Below are 21,072 nucleotides of genomic sequence, written 5' to 3' on the forward strand. Positions count from 1 at the left end.
AAAAAGAAGCTACTTCTTTTTTTTGAAGTCTACTTTCATGAATCAAATTACTGTTTAAAGAAGTATTTCCCTTAAAAACATCTCTGTGTGAAGAGCTTATGCTATGACCCTCATTTCAGTCCAGCTGAATGAACAGAACAATGCAAGAGCATAAGGAACTTCAGCATAAGATCGAGTGCTGCTACTGAGTAAATACGAAGGAAACTGTGCTTCTTTCTTCTTTTCTTCCACCATCTTGAAGGACTTCTCCAAAACATCTTCTCAAGGTTCCAGTGACACCTGCATGTGTGTGTGTGTATGTTGGAGGATTAAAAATCTGAAATAATTGTGCAAGTCTTTGGGTTTATAGCAAATTAACACAGTTTCTTATTTAAAAGTTACCTTAATTTATATGTAGCAGGTTATAAAGTTATAGGAGTGTATGTTTGTAGTAGCGGGAATGGTTGCGGTATAGTAAAGTCTTTATATTTTTTTAACTAATAACTTTGGTAGTAGTTGGAGACATTTATAGTCTTGTAAAAGTCCTTAAATATGGCTTTATCTTTATTATCACGTCTCCTTCATGAAGTTTATTGCTTCATTTATTCTTTTACAGAAGTGGAAGGGGGAGAATTCAAACTTAAAACATAAATGCTTGATTTTGAGTACCAGGTAAAACGACATATATTTCCTAACTCCAGACTATGTAGTAGGATGGCCACCCTCAAACCAGGAGGCTGGCTAAAAGCCGCCAGGCTGAGGAATCAACTGATGGAAAGAAGGAAAGAAATAACAGGGCAACAAGCTCAGCCATCATCTTCCTTAAAGGAAACATTTATCTATAAGTTCACACTTGGGAAAAAAAGGCCAAGATGGTAAACTGGAGTCAGAACAACAGTGTTTCTACCCATAAAAATTATTAGAAAGAGTTTTATTAATTGGGAAATATTCCTATCCCTGCCATCATCAGTGACAGACTGCCACTAGTTAGATCAGGAAGATGAATTTTCACATCTGTCTTTAAATGTATTAACCATACAAAGATTTCTCCAATGCAAATCATATTTAAAAATGAGGGTAATCCTAGGCTTTATGAAAGATACCAGAGATTTTCTTCCAATGAGCTATAAAAATAGTCACATCTATGACTATCTGCTAATATGATGAATTATTACAGAAAAAATGAGCACCCTTAGTCTCTCCAACAAAGTATAAAATTAGTCTTCAAAAGACTCATCATATTCCATTATATACATACATATATATGGACATATTGAGATGTTATGGTAATAATTTAAGAAATATCTGTTTGAAGGGGAAAATATTTGTTTTCTTTGCCTTAAAACTCATGCTTTTTGAGTAACCTTACATTATTTTTTCTGACTTACAAAATACATCTTTTCCATCCAAAATTTAAAAAAAAAAAAAAAAAGACAGAAGGAAGAGCAACTTCTAGGTAACAAGTAACTGGAAAGAGAATCATGATAACAGAATAAATGAAACCGAATGTAACAAAAATCTGTTACAACAAAGTGGCCAACTAAAAGCATATTTTATGGTGCCTAAAAATTACATTATAGATTTTAGAATTTAAAACTTGAAGCACACGATTTACTTTAGAATAACAAACCCTGAAATTTACTTATTTTTCTTTCTAAGGTGTAGATTTTTATTTATAACACTGTTTCACTGTTTTTCTATGAGACAATATTTTTTATCTTAATCTCTAAAAACATAGGTTTGTTTAAAATACATACAATGTAAATAGAATCTGCAAAAAACAACGCTACCAGCAATGCCTGGAAAGAGTACTGAGTATCAAGTACTTAGGCGAGTATTTTTCATAAAATTTTAAGTAGTGTTCCAATATTTTCTTCCCTCTTCTCTCTTCAGACATTTATTGAGCACCTACTGCATTCCAGGCACAGTGCTAGGGAAGGAAGGCCATGATAACGAGAATGCTTAGCCTCCAGGAAATCACAGATGAAGGCAACAGGCATTCTAGTAAATTACATGTCTCAGATCCTTCAGGGCACTATCTTTTGGCTTAACATGCCATCTGCTTTTTGGAAACTAGGCTGATTTAGTGGAATCAGATGTCTCCTTGAATTCCAACTCATTAAAAACATACAAATGGTCTAGATGGTTTCTATTCTTTTTATCTTCTGATCAAGGAGAAGCATGTCATCTGTGGGTAATCCATCAACAACTGTACAAAACTCTCACAATTGTGTTTAAATGCCATTGTCTATTGAGTGCTCACATCTCTTATTCTCTTTAGACTTCATAAGATATTTCAAACTGGGGCCAAAGCCTATAGCCATTTTCAAAAACTGGATTCTCAGCTATGATAGTTCCACAAGTTGTATTACTTAACATCAAGTTGGTTGCTCGATTATGATTACTTCTTGCTATTCATAAGCTTAATAAAAGGCTGTTTTCCTTTTTAAAAAAATATTCACTCTTACACCAATGAAAAGTGGGGAGATTTCTCCATCCCTTTATTTACACTGCATGTCTACATTGGTTCTGTACACATCAATGGTTCAAAGTCGTTACCAACAGCTACTGTTGAGAATGTATTAAAAGCTATAGACAATACATGTTGAAATCAATCACAAGCAGTCATAGGATATATTTCAGCAGTTAATCAAATAATAATTAATTATTCAATGGCCATGTACAATCCTCAAGAAGAATATGAAAGAACTGTGCTATGTTATCAGGAGAGTGAAGGAAATTATAAGCTAGTATCCACTGAATGGCAGAGAAATCCTATCCAGGCTTTTTGAAAGAGAAGATACATTGTCAAAATTTAACCTTTTTAATTAAAATAAATTAGAACCTAAAGAACAAAAATAGCAACACAATAGAGTTCCTTGCAATTGTGTCAGCCAGGGTAACAGTGTAGTACATGAGAACAGTATGGGTTACATCCACTGGTTTTATCTATGAAAGGAATATGATCTACGTCTGTTAGTTGGTAACTGCAAGTCCCTGGGCAAGACTGAGTTTTCTCAATAGACAAAACACATATAAAAAGACCATTCTGTAGAGAGTGGATTAACAGTTTTCTCACATATAACCATTCCTTACCCCCATCTGATCTTCATTGCCAATCAATAAATTAAAAAATCAATACATCCATATAGAAATGTGTATCCAATGTTTATACAAAGTTTGTAAAGCACAGTCATTTAAAATAATTTTTAATAATGGATTTTATTTTTTTTCTAAAATTCTTCTACATATAATGAACAGTAATTAGGTAAATCATGAAATTATGTTTTAATACCTTTGTCTTTGAAATATTAAAATATCAGTATAATTTCACAAATTTAACTGAATTTGAGCAATTTTCAATTTAATAAAGCATTTAAAAAGATGCACTGCCTGCTTGATGAAACTCTGAGTTAACTTTTTCTGTACTATCAGAGCTTGTTTGCAACCCAGAAGATAAAACAGGAGATAAAATTAAAAAAAAAAAGATAAAATGGACAACAGTCTGCCAAACATGTAACTTTCATTCCATTTTCTATATCTTTTGTTTTGAAATTTGACTATAGCATGGTATGAGTATTATTTTAAGTAACATTTCATGAATTTTAAACTCAGATTTAAATAAAAGACTCTACAGTTCACTACATGTCTAAAGCTGATGATATGGTATGGTTTCAGGAGAGGCTTTCCTAGTGTCACTGATACTGGTCTTTTCATATAACCTGATGTGGTCAATAGAATGTGGACAGAAATGATGCCGTGTTCCAGTTCCAAGTCTAGGTTTTAAGATGCATCTCTTGTTTTCACATTCCCTCTGGAAGCTTCTAGCCTCTGATATGAAAAGATCCTGCCCTTGGTAGCTATTGGGCCCCAGAATGTGAAGCAGACCAAACACCCGTCAAGGCAGAACCACCTCAGCTGGATAACAAGTGTCTGAGTGAGAAATAGTACATATTGTTCTACAGCAATAAAATTGTTGTGATAGTTTGTTATGGAGCAATGCCTGACTAAAGCATGTGCACTACTTAAAACTTTCTTTCCTCAGGAATGTATCTCTTATAATACAAAACAACTACCAAATAAAATTTGTTTAAAAGAAGATTTTTAGCAACTTGTGTGGACTAACCTGTTGGACATATAGCCATATGTTATACATTTACATAAAACCACATATAAATTTCTCTAAAATGAGACAATAAAACCATATATTAATTTATCCAAAATAATGCCACACAAGAAAAATCACCCTGATATGATTAAACAAAGACAAAAGTAATGATATTTCTTGACTGAGAAAACAGTGCAGTCATACCCCTCGCTGGCTGCTGGAGGAATGAATGCAGATACTGTGTTATGAAATCTGAAGAGGTAGTCCAGTCATGCTGAGACAATGGGAATTACATGATCCTCCCTAAACTCAAAGAACAACCTTCCAAGATACTGTCAAGACTTGTTGTCATGCATAGAAATGCTAAGAAAAATAGAACAATCTTTTTTTTACTTCCATTTACCATCTACTTTGAACGACAGTATAAAACAGCATTCATGGCTGTTGATGTCATGCAGAGTTCATTCTCTGCAGTAGGAGACTGGATGAGATCCTTGGCTGTTAAAGTCTGTCCTCACACTTGTTCTGACATGCCAGCATCACTCAGGCTTAATTCAGAGTTCTTAAGCCACAACAGCTCCCTTGAATAATTATAAAACTTAGAAATAAGTGCATGTGACACTGAGGCCACGTGGGCTGTTTTGCAGAGTGTGGTAGAATCTATAAGTCTTTGGATCCTGTGGAAAGGGCAGCCTTCATGTGAAAAGAACTCATTTGCATATCTTTAAATGGATGGTTGCATCTGTCTGAGCTGTGGGGGAGGGTGAGGCGGTGGGTATGGAATGACTATTATTTAAAACCAGCGAACATTAAAATGCTTAGGAAATGGTTGTTGCCGGTGCAAATGAAAAATGGAGAGTTACTTACCTGAGTGATCAGTATAGTCAACAGAAGAATGAAATCTAATTAGAAGTCACTGTGCGGCTCTGTGTTATAAGAACTTCAGCATAAAATGTTTGAAAAGCAAAGAGAGTAGACATAGAACCTAACGTAGGGCTTAGGTATTTCATTCAAATTCCTAGACAATAGACTCGGCGATTACGAATTATACAAAATAATCTGCATTTGAGCGGCCCCCACTCATCAAAGTTCCTACGGACAAGGTAGTTCTGAGGTGATCTCATAGCTCCTAGCTTTGCCTCCAAAATCACCTCCAAACATTTCAGTGTCTACCCTTCTGGAGAGGGCTAGAGAAGCAGGTCATTTTCTCATCTCCTACTTTGAAGAAGGTGCCCGGGTGTCAACTCTGGTGGATCCCCTCCTGTGTGTTCTCAGGCTGCTGATGTGCTCAGCCAGCCTCTAACAAGGAGGCAGTAGGTGCTCAGTGACCCAAACGCTGGCTGGGAAGACTGCTACCGAACAGCCCTGCAAACTTGGATAACGAGTTTTAGCTTCCATGAGCCCTCAGTTTCCTCACCTACAAGCCAAATAAAATTTGGAATAACATGATCAGTTAGGGACTGTGAACGTTATTTCCAGTGGTAACATTTTGGAAATGGAATCATGGTTATAGATCATGAGCAGCTTCAACCAGTTAGAGCTAGGTTTGAGTCTTCCTACTCGGCACACAGTACAGTACTTAATTTTTTTTTCTTAAGAAATAACTGAATATTGTCACTTGTGGGGGAAAAAATCAGAGCAACTGGGACTAGTTAGCATAAGAAAGAAAACATCAAATTGTCATCCTGTTCAGGAAGCATTTTGTATGAGAACGACACTGAGGGACATCTGGACACACACACACAGAGACACACACACAGACTCATATGCATTCCTAAGATTAGTGCAGCTATCTATTTTGTGAAGCAGATTTCTTCAAATGTGTATACAAACTGCTCTAATACTTTTCTTTTAGAATAAAACATTGAAAATATAATACTGTCTCCTAAGGTACTTCACTTAAAATATGAGAGTCGGGTTAAAAATAGACAATCAGCCACAGTAGACAGACCTTGACTTCCCCAACTGACCATAGTAAGCCCAGTATATCCTTTCTTGAGGCAGCCCTCTTTTATTACATGTTCTGTCTGCATATGGTTATAGTTCACTGTCTCTATTTGTTTTCATCCTGTATGCCTCACAGAGGGTGGGAGAAAGGCTTAGGGAAGAACAGAGGAAAAAAACTGTCATTAAATTCTAGAAGAGGAGTTGAAGTATTTCTCTTTCTCCCTTTTTATTTATTTTTTCTTAACAGCATCATATTTGATGATATTACAACCAGAAGTTCTCAGAATTGATGGCTTCTCTTGTCAAGGGCCTCTGGGCTTTCTTTACTCCACTATATCCAGAACCATGGCCCTACCATGTGTTGGCAACCACTCCCATCACACCTTATCCATCTCTTTTTTGACTGAATGAAGCGAATGAATGAATGAATGAGTGAAACAGATAAAATGGCCAGAGTCATACTGCTTCAAATCCATTTGGAAATGGACTATGGTATGGAAAATATATACCTCCAGGTCTAGCCAAGGACTCTTCACTCAAACACCATCTGCAAACAGATCTTAGGGAGTTGGAGCAGTGGTGGTGAGACTCAAGATTTTCCTCTTGGCAGTGCCCCGGGGGGTAAACACTAGCATTACAGGGCAGGAATGCAATACTTGCAAGAGCTGAGGCAGGGGTCACCTGCTTCAAAAATTATAAGGCCCCCAAGTTCTATTTTATTTGCCAAGTACATACATCACTAGAATCAAGAACTTAGTGTGCATGGTTCCTTGCTGTTTGCACAGTGTTTAGAACTGTATTTGACACACAGTAAGCACTTCAATCAATATGTGTTGAATGGATGAATTAATTAAAAGGAAAAACTAATTAATAAGGTTACACATTAAGTTTTCATTGACTTTTTAGCTCAATGTGGGAGCACAATGAAACCTTCACCTTCTACTCCAAGAATTGTTTTACCAGCATCACACCGAGAATTTCAGGTTCACAATGACTTTACCTCTAGTTCTCTTGGGAACTGGGGATGGGGTGGGAGTAGGGTTGCCAGATGAAAAACAGAGTGCTCAGTTAAATTTGAGTTCCAACTAAATGATGAATAATTTTTTACATAAGCATATCCTATATAGTATGTGGTGTGTACTTACACTAAAAAATATTTGTTGTTTAGATAATTTTAATTTAACTGGATATTCTTTATTTGTATTTGCTAAATCCAGCAATCCTACTCCTCAACACCTGCAAATAAAACTATTGACTCCAGTTCCTTTCTGTTGGGGCCATTTACCCTTTCAGATGTCCTGTCTTCAGGATCTAAGAGAACAGGTGCCCAACCTCCCTCTCCTGCACGAGGCCAAGGTCCATTCCACCAGGAACTCTCTCTCATTCCTTGTCAGCTGATAAAAGGTTTGTTATCTAGTTACCGCTGGGATGCTGGGTATGCCCCAGACCGCGGTATCTGTTCTTGCTCTGCTGTCAGAGGAGCAAGCTACCTGCTCTCCACCTCTTTCCTTTCTAGACTGGAGGCAGGTACCAGCCCACTGTGTCTCCCTCCTGCAGAAGTGTACACCAAGCTCCCCAGTCAGTCCTGCTGAAGCCCCTCTCACTGGGCTCAGAATGACAGATAGGCTCCCCCATCCTCCTCTGGATCTCATAAAACTCTCTGAGACCTGACATTCCTTTTGAGGCTCCCATGGAAAGTTCTAATGTACTACCAGGTGGACTCCACGACCAGCTAGCTTTGCTTTACCCCTTCTCTCTTGATTGAATGCCAACTTCAACATTATAAATAAATCCTCAACAAAACCAAATAGGCAGAAAGAGCCATAGAAGTCCTTTTTAATCCTTCAGATGCAGACCTTGAGACAAGACTCACGTGAGTGGTGTATTTGGAGGGTGATCCCAGGAAACACCAATAGGGGAGTCAGGAAGTGAGATGGTAGGGAAGGCAGCCAGTAAGGGAGTGGGTATTACCAAGCACAGTACCACTGCGGGCAACATGCACCTCAGAGTTATCCCAGCAGAGAGGCGAGAACGGACCTGGGGTAAGTAGCCACTGACCCCTGGTTGTCACTGAGTGATGTCTCCAGGGCATTAACTCTCCAGCATTTGGGTCTTGCTTGTGTATGAGCGATAGTCTCCCATGGCCAGATAAGAGCACTTGGGCAGAGTCACAGCTATTCTAGGAAGCAGAATTTACAGGTGAGTGCCAAGGGCGCGGACAGGGCCCTGACAGTATCCTGAACACTGAGAAGTGGGGACTGTCTTCAGAGTTGATTCTAGTGGTCCAAAGAAGGAAATAATCTGCATATAATACACAATATTGCAAGCACCAGAGCCTTTTAGTGTACACACTAAAGACAGCTGCCCCCTTCCATCAATGATTTCATACTATTTTGACTTTTATTGAATTAATTTCTCTGAATTTTCATCCATACAGGGTGCCTGCTACTCAGTTTTATCAGCAACACCCCCATACGAGTTAAAATCACTGTGTTTTAATGAGGCCAAGCTTTGTGAGCTGATTTCATTGTGCATGATCTTCCCTCTCCAATGAGAGTCTCCTTCTCAAGAAGTTCCCATTACTCACAGGGAACAAGGCTAGTGGATATTTGGCTGTTAGGTTCAAATGCAAACACATCAACTTCTCAAGTCTACCTGCAGCCAGGGCACACCGTCTCTTTCATAAGGCAGAGGCAGCCACTTCAGCTGGTTCTAAGAGGGAGCTTGGATGTTCAGCTGAGCTGGGCTTCAGAAACACTCTGACCTTTCAGACAGGAAGCTGTGGGTCAAGGGATTTGTTACAGTTAGCAGATCTTCTGCAGTTGTGGGAGGATCTGATAAAAAAAATGAAGGTGTTGGGGAAAGCTGGATAATCAGGGAAGTCACTGCAAAGTCAATGTGAGAAGCCAGCATCCCCAGCCACCGGAAGAAGGCTGGAAGCAAAGGCAGGTGAACAGGGAAGCTCACTTCTGAGTGGCTGTTGCTTCTGCATGGCTGTTGCTTCTGCGGGTCTGCAGTCAGGCCACTGGTGGTGGTGGGGGATCCTCAGGCCAGCAGGGTAAGCAGGTGGGAAGAAGAGCAGGATGCAGCGGGGAGGAGACAGAGGACGACACCACCTGGCCAACATCTCAGTGGCTGGCTGTCACCACATCTAGCGACGACAGCCTTCAGAGAGCAGTGGCTGTGCTTCATGTTTACTGTCTAAATTCCTCTTTCAGACAATCAGAATCGTCCAGGGAAGAGGATCCTGGGAAACGTAACTCCAGCCTAACCAAGTGGATACATGACACAGGACTCAGTTTCCTTGTAACTGAATTAAAGAGAACAGCGCTAGCTACTTCCTTCACAAGGATGTAAAATGAATCGTTTCACAAGGCATTTTGGATATGCATGTACTAACGTTTTTCTTCACATATTTTTACTAGAATATTTTGTACTCTTGTTGGGGTAGATGGGAGCAGTCGTATTTATATTTGCCTCTAATCTATAATAGATAGGAACAAACTTTACTATTTCCAGTTTTTCTTCTCTTACTAAGTTAGAGTGACACATCACAGGCTTTATGGAGCCTTTAATTCACTGAAAATAAATGTCTTAGCTACAGTCATTTTACCTTCTTGGCTACATGAAATTGGCTATCTAAGAAAGTGAGGTTAGAGACAAAGAGCTTTAAAATTGTTTCTCTTAAGAAATTGTATTCTGTTACAAATTTCCTATGTGACCTTGAGAAGTCACATGAAGTTCCTATCTGTTAAGTAAAAATACTGTGCTCAATCTTGCAAGGAATAATGAGTCAAACTGATTGGAACAGACTTTGCTTAGAATGAGCCCAGTAGGAATAGAAAAAGGAGATAAACTATTCCATTCCAAGGCAGAACTGCATCTTTAAAAGTCCCCCCAAATCCAAAATTCTACTACCCACTAATGGAAGCAATGGTTCCCTCCAATAATCTGTTATTGAATATTTATAGCCCACCTTAAAAATACACTAATTGCTGGGATCCACTTAATCATGACGTGCTTTTAGGATACCTTTAATTGTGTTTGTAACTCTAATACTGTAGAGGTATAGTGGTGATACACTAGCAATATTAGAATTTAAATTGGGAAAAAAATATTGGCTAATGGGACCAAAGATAACCATATGTGTCACTCATCAAACGTTCATATGTCATTTACCATCTGAAAATTGCATTTCTAGACACTGACTGAGATGCAGAAAAAGTTATTTCCTTACATCCACTGCTTGTTATGAGTTTATGTTTTAATTGGCTTAAAAAAAGTCTATCACATGCAGGTACTAGTACATTTTTTTAATGTAGTAAAGGTTTAATGTTCAAGTTGCATTTAGGGACAGATAGTTACATAAATAGTAAATTTACAACCTGTATCTAGTTGGTGGATGAATGCCTTTCGAGAAATTATATTTGTGAAAACATGTTTGACTCCAGTACTAGAACACAGCTTGAAAAATATATAGATTTGGTTGGCCTAAAAAAGCAAACACCCTTAAAAAATTATCTTCTACCTTAGAGCTGCCACATTTAGCAAACAGAAATATATAATGCCCAGTTAAATTTGAATTTCAGCTAATAAGTGTATATTTTTTAGCTTAAGTATGTCCCATATAATATTTGGAACATACTTATGCTAATAACTTATTCATTATTTACCTGATATTCAAATTTAATTGGGAGTCCTATATTTTATCTGGTAGTCTTAATCAGAAAGAAGGAAATGACTATTAAAATAGAATACTTCTTCCTTTCCAATTTGGATTTTTTTCATTTTATTTTTCTTCTCTGATTGCTATGGCTAGGACTTCCAGAACTATGTTGAATAAAAGTGGTGAGAGTGGGCATCCTTGTCTTGTTCCTAATCTTAGAGGAAATGCTTTCAGCTTTTCACCATTGAGTATGATGTTAGCTGTTGGTTTGTCATATGGCCTTTATTATGTTGAGGTATGTTCCCTCTATTCCCACTTTCTGGAGGGTTTTTTTTTTAATTTCGTAAATGGTATTGAATTTTATCAAGTTTTTTTCTGCATCTCTTGAGAAAATCATATGGTTTTTATTCTTTTATTCTCAGTAAAATTGTCACTGTTTGCAGATGACATGATACTATACATAGAAAAACTTAAAAATGCCACCAGAAAACTACTAGAGTTCATCAATAAATATGGTAAATTTCAAGATACAAAATTTAATATACAGGACTCCATTGTATTTCTATACACTAACAATGAAATATCAGAAAGAGAAATTAAGAAAAAATCTCAGTTACCATTGCATCAAAAAGATTTAAAAAAAAACCTAGGAATAAGCCTACCTAAGGAGGAAAAAGATCTGTACCACAAAAACTACAAGACATTGGTAAAATAAATTGAAGATGACACAAACATATAGAAAGATATAACGTGTTCTTGAATTGGAAGAATCAATATTGTTAAAATGGCCAAACTACCCAAGGCAATATACAGATTCAATGCACTCCCTATCAAATTACCAATGGCATTTTTCCCAAAACTGGAACAAAAAGTTTTAAAATTTGTATGGAAACTCAAAATACCCCAAATAACCAAAACAATCTTGAAAAAGAAGAATAGGGGCTGGAGGAATCACACAACCTAACTTCAGACTATACTACAAAGCTTCAGTAATTAAACCAGACACACAGATCAACGGAACAGGACAGAAAGCCCATAAATAAGCCCACACACTTGTGGTCAATTAATCTGTGACAAATGAGTTAAGAATATACCATGGAGAAAAGACAGTCTCTTCAGTGAGTGGTGCTGGGAAAACTGGACAGCTACCTGTAAAAGAATGAAAGTAGAACATTCTCTAACACCATCTACAAAAATAAACTCAAAATGGATTAAAGACCTAAATGTAAGACCAGATACTCTAAAACTCCTAGAGGAAAACAGGCAGAAAACTCTTTGACATAAATCACAGCAATATTGTTTTTTTAATCCATCTCCTAGAGTAACGGAAATAAAAGCAAAAATAAGCAAATGGGACCTGATTAAATGTAGAAGCTTTTGCACAGCAAAGGAAACCATGAACAAAATAAAAAGACAACCTACAGAATGGGAAAAAAATATTGCAAACAATGAGATTGACAAGGAATTAACTTTGAAACTATACAAACAGCTCATACAGCTTAATATCAAAAAAAAAAAAAAAAAACCCAATCAAAAAATGGACAGAAGACCTAAATCAACATTTCTCCAAAGAAGACATACAGGTGGCCAATAGGCACATGAAAGATGCTCATTATTACTAATTATTAGAGAATAAATGCTGGAGAGAGTGTGGAGGAAAAAGAACCCTCTTACACTGCTATATAAATAACAAGGACTACTGTATAGCACAGGGAACTATATTCAATACCTTGCAATAATCTATAATGGAAAAGAATCTGAAAAAGAATAAATAAATAATAATATAATAATAATATATATATATATATATATATATATATATATATATAAAATGGAATCACTTTGCTGTTCACCTGAAACTAACACAACATTGTAAGTCAACTATACTTCAATAAAAAATAAAATAAAATAAAATAAAACAAAACAAAATAAAATAAAACAAAACAAAATAAAATAAAATACAACCACCCAGGCCTGAGGGACAGATCAACAGTTGTGGGGCCTCTGAATAAACCCTAAGAGTATAAAGCCAGCTGTCAGAGAAAAATCTTTCTACACTCCTTAACCCCCCAACCTCTCTTTCGTCCTTCTGGCAAAATTGCAAACTTCAGTTTTCAAGCTACTGACAGAGATGAAATGATAGGTATAAAAAGAAAATAGATAGACTGTGCCCTTTTTCCACCTTAAGCAGCCAGCTCATAGAAGGCCCCAGACTGAGTGAAAGAAAGGATAAACTTTAAATCCACTTTGGGGTTTTGAGCTGCAAGACTTGATACTGTAAATTCTGAATTGACACTGTCGTCGTCCTATCAAGAGATGTTAGGATATTATATTATCAAAGCGTCAGCAGAAAAGTCACAGCAGAAGTCAAGTTTTCATCTAGGGGCAGGGGAAGAACAATCACCACTGAATAAAAACTTAAGGGGCAGTGAGAGACCAAACAGAAAGGAAAGAAAGGAGAGAGAGCACTGTGATTCTGATTCTGTCCATCCTGTCCCACGAGCCCTGCTGCTCATCAATATTCAGGTTGCATGGAAGAAAGACTTCAGGAGGAGAGAGGGAGTGGACAGGATGAGCAGGGAATGGTAGTCAATGGACATGCACATGACCTAGTCACCCCCAGACACCTCCATTCTAGGTACACCTGCCTCCACTCCAGAATGCCATGGCCTAACTGAGCTCAAGTGTGCCCCACAGCACAAGGTATGCAAACATGGATAATGGAATATGGTTGGCGTCATCGTGGGAAAGGATTACTAGTTCCCTGTGGGAGAGGCGCCCTGAGTAGGTCACGCATGGCCTTTGAGAAACTGGCCGACCCTTAAGGTGCAGCCTGGCTGACTCATTTGACCATAATAACCCACTAAGCCAGATATGTCTGCTTCTCTGAATTATTGTGATGACCACAGAGAGGGGAGCAGCCCATCCAGTGACGGGTTTCAGACTTGATAACCAGAGAAAAATGTTTACTTTATACTTGCTTTTCCTGTAAATACTTTCTAAAAGAGAAAGAATTTGTAGAGAAGACTCCACATCCCTGAAATAAAACGAATGGAATCAGACTGACATACCACATGCACATATACCTTATCATGTGGGGAAAATTTACATCAATAAAGTCATATGGCATTTTTAAAGCTTGGTTATGGCTATGTTATTTATTGTTATTATTGATAGAACTGCATCAAGCTGGTGCAAACACATGTTAAAAAATAAAAGGTATGGTAGGTCTTGAAATGAAACACAAGTCTCACACTTATACACCCCATCATCAATTCTATTTCCTTCCCCAGAGGCAATCACCTTCAGTGGTTTCCGTCTGAGGTTCTTCAGGTAACCAAATAACCCTCTCTGATGGACTCAGGCTTCTGACTCTTGACTTATCTTGGCTCCCATCCAAAAAAAAATTAATAAAAACTCATTTTTTATCATCCTCATCTCAGTCCTACCTCTTTCTCTTGATATTTGAAAGTTATATTATTATTTCTCTTCTTCTTTGTCATGATTTTACATTTCAATTATACATGTAAATCCCTCTTTGCTCTTGTATCAGTTACATACTCCACTTCAAAATTTCTTTCAGTATTATCATTTAGTTCACATTATAACCATTTAAAATATTTTAATTCTGTCCTGTAACCCTGATTTAGTTTTCACTGAGTTATTCCTTGATCAATTCTAAAACACACAAAATAGTAAGCGAGTATGTACACACACACACACACACACACAAACACACACACACACATCATCCTTTAGGCTCTGAAGCAGATGGGGAAAAATATAACCAAGCAAACAAAAACTGATAGCAAAAATAAGTTTTAAAAATTACTCTGTTCATTTGGACATAATTAATGCAGACAGGCATTTGTGGTCACAAACTAATTTTTTCCCAACTAAACAGATTAAGTCTAATAGTTACATTAGTTAAATCAGACAGAAACGTGGGTCCTCTTGGCAGGTGTTTAAATCAGATTTCAGTTATTATTAGACTTCTGAAAATTACCAAGTTTGGAAAGAAAGAGGTATTCTGACATTTAAAAAAATGAACAGTTTTCTCAGCATCTGAACAAAAGGGAACAAACTCTGTTTAACCATAATTTTACATTCCATAACAGAATCATCTCATTAAAAAAAATTCCAAATCATGACCACACTTTGAGTCAATAAAGAGTTGTCTTCATTATAATTTATAAATAAGTATGCATGCAACCTCACAAGATGGATGGATTTGGTTTTACTTTCAAATGCCTCCCATTCCTCTGAGATATGTGATTACTTTTACTAATGAAAGCAACCTAGGCTTCAAAACACACTACAGAGCCACGATTTCACTATTTTCAAAACTGTGCAATGATTGAATTGATCAAAATTTACACTGAACAACTAATCCATTTAGAAAAAAAATATGGAAACAAATTGTGGGGTGTTCAAAATACTTTAATAAAATATTTGCTTTTTAAACTAACATGGTATTAAGGGTGCTTTTTAGTCAGTGCCATATAGAAGTCAAGTTGCCTCCAAATTAATGGGCACAGCTCCATTTTTGATCCTGATATGGAAGCAGGGAGTAAATGGCAGGTCAAAGACAGTCATTCCAAGCCCCTTTCATATGATTCCCAGTGCTCTAGAGCACAGGACAGAGGTAGAAATAATAGGACACTTAAAGGGCATTCTTCAAGGGTTTCTGTGGTTGATTGCTTGTGTGGTTTTAAAAAACATAACTAGAGGCAAGAAGGTTTCCATGGTATGAAACACCCTGCATCATGTAGACAAGGTCATAATAGACAGTTACGTTCTTTAAGGTACGTTCCAGCTCTGTGTCTCTATTGTACTTTCTACCTTAAGAGGTGACAAGCTATTCCTTGACTATACCTAGTTGCTCCCCCAACAAATTTATTATATTTGGCTTATGTATTAAAAATAAAGTTTCTGACTTTAAAAAGTTTCGATTAAAAATTTGAAAAGATATATATATACACACATACCCATACATACATATACACACACATACACTTACCAAAATCAAATGTATATTATATATGGATTTCTTAACTCTCTTGAAAATCTCATTTGCCAATACTGGGATGGAACTGATGATGAGAGGTGTGGGCTTCTGTTCAGTCCAGCTGCTGCCTTTAGAGAGGCATGTGCTTTCCTAGTGTCATAATTCTCTCTCTTTTCTCTTCTTCTCTCTCTCCCTCCTCCTTCCCTCACTTCCTTCTCCCTGCTCCAAATATCTTATAAAAAAGCCTACATCTCTGATTTTATTCATTTATCTCCCTTATCTCTAAAGGCACTGGTGTTTGCCATCCCAGGTCATAAGCATTACAACTATTTCGTTTTCACTTTACTCCACATGACAGCAGCATATGCTATTATATCAGTCCTGTAATACTTTCTTTCTTTTGTACATAAAAAAAATTGAAGTTGTGTTAAATGGTAAGGGGTATATTCATTTTTTCAAATACAAAAATCTTGATTGACAAATTATATAGAGCATGGCTCATTTACCCAGCAGAGTATTATGAAACCATTAAAAAGAAAAAAATGAGGAAATCATTCAAGATATATTAAGTGACAAAAAAAGTTGAAAAATGTTATGCATAAAAATAGGCTTTTATGCTTATTCACAAGAAACTTTTAACAGTAGACACCTCTGGGATTGGGAATGTGGGTGATGGGGGAGTATTGGAATGATTTTTGCTAACATTTTTACCCCTCTTTACTGTTTAGATTTACCATCAGCATATATTTCCTTTAAAATCAAGAACAGTTTTAAGCCCCCAAAATGACTACCATTTAAAAATAATATCTTATATATATGTATATCACTTTATTTATATAGCATTTTCACAGACATTCTTTTCTTTTTTTTTTTAAACACCTTTATTGTAGTATAATAAACTGCACATATTTTAGAGGTACAATTTGATGAATTTTGATAGATGTATACACCTATGAAACCATCACAACAATCAAGATAGCTAACATTTCCAACACACCCCAAGAAGTGCAAATTTCAAACTCCCGATTTATCCATTCCCACCCCTTTACCATCTGGTAACAGTAAGTTTGTTCTCTATGTTTATGAGTCTGTTTCTGTTTTGTAGATAAGTTCATTTGTGTCCTTTTTTTAGGTTCCACATATAAGTGATATCATATGGTATTTTTCTCTTCTCTTTCTGGCTTATTTCACTTAGACTGACAATATCCACAGTCCATCCATGTTGCTGCAAATGGCATTATTTTATTCTTTTTAATGACTGAATAATATTCCATTATGTATATATACCACATCTTCTTTACTCAGTCACAGGCATCATTTTCTAATCTGGTCTTTTTAATAACCCTATGAGGTAGGAAGTTTGATAATACACTCATTTTTTTTTTTACATAAGTGAAAAAAATGAGAGGATTCATCAACCTACATAAAGTCGTGTCACCAGGGAAATGTAAAGAATCCTATCAAGTGTATCTGTCAGGAGAGGCTAGGTTTTGAGGTGGTGACAAACACTACTCCCATATCAGTGGCTTCAAACCACAAAGTTGTTTTTTTTTTCTTCCTCACATTACATATATAGTGATGGTTGGCTATAGTTCTGTTCCTCATTCTGTGAGCCAGTAAAATAGAGCAGCCAGTATCTAGATAATTGCTCGTCATCACAGCGAAGGACAGGTCTTGCATTGCCATGAAAGCCTTGGCAACTTCTATTCACAATTCATTGGCCAAAACTGTCATGTACTTTATCTAATCACAAGAGCTCCAGTAAATGCAGTCTTGCCATATGGCACCCAGAATTGGAGGTGGGGAGATAGAATAATCACTAAGGTTAATGATTAATACCTCAAAGTCTCTAACTCCATGTCTCTCATAATAAATCAATATAACTACACAAATCTCTGAAGGCCTCATATTTAGAATAACACTTTCATTTAAAAATATTCTGTTACAAATGAGTTAAAAATATTTAGAGAAATGAGTCTGCGTATCATACTCATTTATCTCATATAACTGTATAAAAGTGTCCTGTCTTGCTTCTTCTTTTCTCACTTACATTTCATCAGATTATTGTAGCCACTAAGTGCTTTGTCCTTGAGTTGATAAGAGGAAACACTGAAGTTGAGCATCTCAGTGCCCACTTAGCCACATCAAGTACAGAATATTAACAGAGGAGAAAGCTAGCTGCAGCTTACAGACAGCTTACCACACTGCACGGTACGTACCATAAACAAGTATCTCCAAATATTCACAGGCTCCTAAGCTCAATCATGTATCCTTAATCAGATGTCAGTTCAGTAGCAAATTTTCTGAATAATGATGATGTAACATCCCTTAATAAATAGGAGACATCAATTACCTTAAATACCATGCTTGGGCTGCCAGATAATCATGAATAAAACACACGGATAAACAATGTGCTTTCCAAGCCAAGGGCAACAATGACAGCAGTGAGTTATCAAAGACACATGCAGAAAGATGTTCTTCTTTAGGGAATGTCAGAGCAGCTGTTAATCAGGTTCAAGTAACTGAAGTACAGTGGACAAAATTTTAAGAATAGTAGGACCAAAAGTCCAGATTCATAAAGTTCATTTCAGAAAGGAAGTGTATGCCAACATGAGAAAGTTATGAGGTATAAGACCCAAAATTGAGTAATTTGCAATCCAGGTAGGGAAAGGAGATGAGGAGACTAGCTGGACATGTATTATGGTAATCTAGAGTGAGAGGACAGTGGCCTGGGATAACAGGAGCCAAAAAAAAAAAAAACAAAACAAAAAAAAAAACTGGATTGGAGAAGAGTGACATTAAGAGTCATTTCAAAGGAAGAATCCAGGATTTGGAAACTGAGTGGATGTGGGCAGTTAGAGAGAGAAATGCAAAGGTCAATACAAAAAAGACTAACTCCCTTCCCAACACACATGAGCATGCGTGTGTATGCACATCCAGACATGCACACACATACACAGATGTGACGCTTGTTTGCTGGGAGTCAGCATATCACAGACAGAAACAGACAATCTAAACGGTTTTTGCTTTTCCCTGCTGGTTGGAGGAAGTCTCCTTTGAGTTTGATCTTGGTCACATTGAATCAGAGATGTTGGAAGGACTTGGGCTTGAAATGGTTTCTCAGGACCAACTCTTTTCATAGAACTTGTGCTAAAGACAGAGCATGAGTTGTATCTACAGTTTTAGAAGTCATTCTTGGGGGAAGGTTCAGAGATACGTTTTTAAATTACCCATAAATAGGTCGTCTCTTACTACAAATCATCTCATTTGAATTTTTTGTATTGGCTTTTTAATCTTTGCTTCATGCAGCATTATCCTACCTTGTTCTAGGAGTTTGAGAAGGCTAAAATATTAAAACCATATGAAACAGAAGAGATAAAGGTGGAAGATGTTCAAATGTATAATTCATTTAAATTGAGTAGTTGAAGTCTCAAGGGGAAAGATAATCTCCCGAAGAAAGGGCACTGAGCAGAGGACACCAAGGACAGGGAAGGGCTGGAATCATCAAATGTGCTGCTGCCCACTTGCCCAGATGAGGAGGGGCAGAGCTAATGGAAGAAGAGAGGGCACAGAGCAGAGAGGACTCTCAGAAATCTTGCCCTCCTGTTCTGATGGCCATTTTTCATGTTTTAGAATATTTTTCAAAAGAGTGCTTCAATATAACGAAGTTCCTTCAGTTCTAGTAAGATCATTTTTCACAGCTATTTTGGTAGACACTCCAAAATTGTGCTGTGTTATCAGCAAGGGGGAAAAAATGGCCTGCAGAGAAATCAACCAAGGGAACGTTAGAAGGATCCAACGGGTTTGAAGCAGTTTTGTTAAAAACAAACAAACAAACAAACAAAACAAATCTGGAGGTAGTGGCGATCTTTCTTTGCTTGGATACAACTGAATATTCCACATATATGGACACCTGCACATATATGACTTATGAATGGATCAATCAGAGCATGATTTATTATTTAAGAAGCAAACCAAAGAAGAAAGCCAGGTTTCATTTGACACTCTGGACCTAATGTGTTCTGAGCAGCACATGGAAATGCATGTAAACACTGTTTCTCCCCGAGGTATCAAATATATGCCAGTGGCCCCTTCACTTCTCTTTTTCTACAGAGGCCACTAGCTTAGATGCCACTTTCCACAGTCATAGATGAGTGGACTTAAGGGGAGAAAAAGATAAACAAGGTCAGGGCACTCTGACAGAGGTGGGAAAGGTGCCCTGTTTTACGGGGTACCTAGGATCCCCAGGCTGAGGCCTGAACCTCAGACCTTGTTAGAAGAGTACTAAAAATTTAACTGAGTGGAGCTGTTCTGATTAAGGTCTCCAGTCACCTGCTGGCATGCACTCAGGGCACAAAGACCATGATAAACTTGTTATTGATAAAACTTCCTCAGTTGTCAGAGACCTTAAATGACCCCTATTTTTTTTTCCATTCTGTGTCAGCTTAAATATTATTAGGTTCTTTTAGAAACTGGTGCGCTGGGAATTCCTCATGTGTTCAAAGGTTATGATGGAGGCGTTTAAAAGCTTCAATCCAGTTACTGTTGATGGTTTTTGAGCCATAAATGATTCTGTTTTGTAGGAAATTCTTATACTGCTTCATGGTTCAGATGATGGATTTTAACACTGATTTAATTTTAGATGAAACTTAAAATATGCATAAATATTATTGAATATGCCTATGGATAAACAACTTCATGGAATGTTATATGCATTGGAGTCCCGACAGGAAACAGATGGCGTTTTCAAATTGAGTCATTGGAAAGTGGTTACCTGAGAGACTATTTACAAAGATGGAGGAGGGTTTAGGCAACCACTGGGGCCAGTGCCTTTCCCTCAGGCCAGGAAGATGGCCCTGCCACTATCCATGGGTCAGAGAGTAGGAAGAAGAGGAGCAGTTCTGGGATGCGGAGGCAGAGACGAAAGACCAATCCTTCACCTTTATTCTCCTCCCTTCCTCAGACTTCCTGGCGGTGCTACCCAACAACCAAACCCAACAGGAAACCAGAAGGGACGGAAGCCCATTGAGACAGTCCACAGAAATCATTTCCATGGGCAGAGAGAAGGGAAGGAGGTGACGTGTGGCTTTGAAGCCAATGGAAGTCATCCAGCAGTGAGTCCTCGCTGACTCAGAAGTGCATGTTACTACAGAAAATGGACTAAATAATCTTGATGATGAGATTGTGAGTTTCAAAAACACACGCTCCTGAGTCCTCAAAAAACTAAAAATAGACTTATCATTTGACCCAGCAATCCCACTCCTGGGCATATACCCAGAGAAAACTAATTCAAAAAGATACCCCAATGTTCACAGCAGCACAATATACAATAGCCAAGGCATGAAAGTAACCGAAGTGTCCATC

General features: G+C 37.3%; 1 protein-coding gene across 3 annotated transcripts in view; it reads right to left on the reverse strand.

Annotated features, from left to right (window-relative positions):
* The window catches only part of MACROD2 (mono-ADP ribosylhydrolase 2), a 1,866,240-nt gene that overhangs the window by 912,093 nt on the left and 933,075 nt on the right, over positions 1 to 21,072 (reverse strand). The window lies entirely within an intron of this gene.

Source organism: Camelus ferus, chromosome 19 (assembly GCF_009834535.1).
Source record: "Camelus ferus isolate YT-003-E chromosome 19, BCGSAC_Cfer_1.0, whole genome shotgun sequence".
Classification (NCBI taxonomy): Eukaryota; Metazoa; Chordata; class Mammalia; order Artiodactyla; family Camelidae; genus Camelus; species Camelus ferus.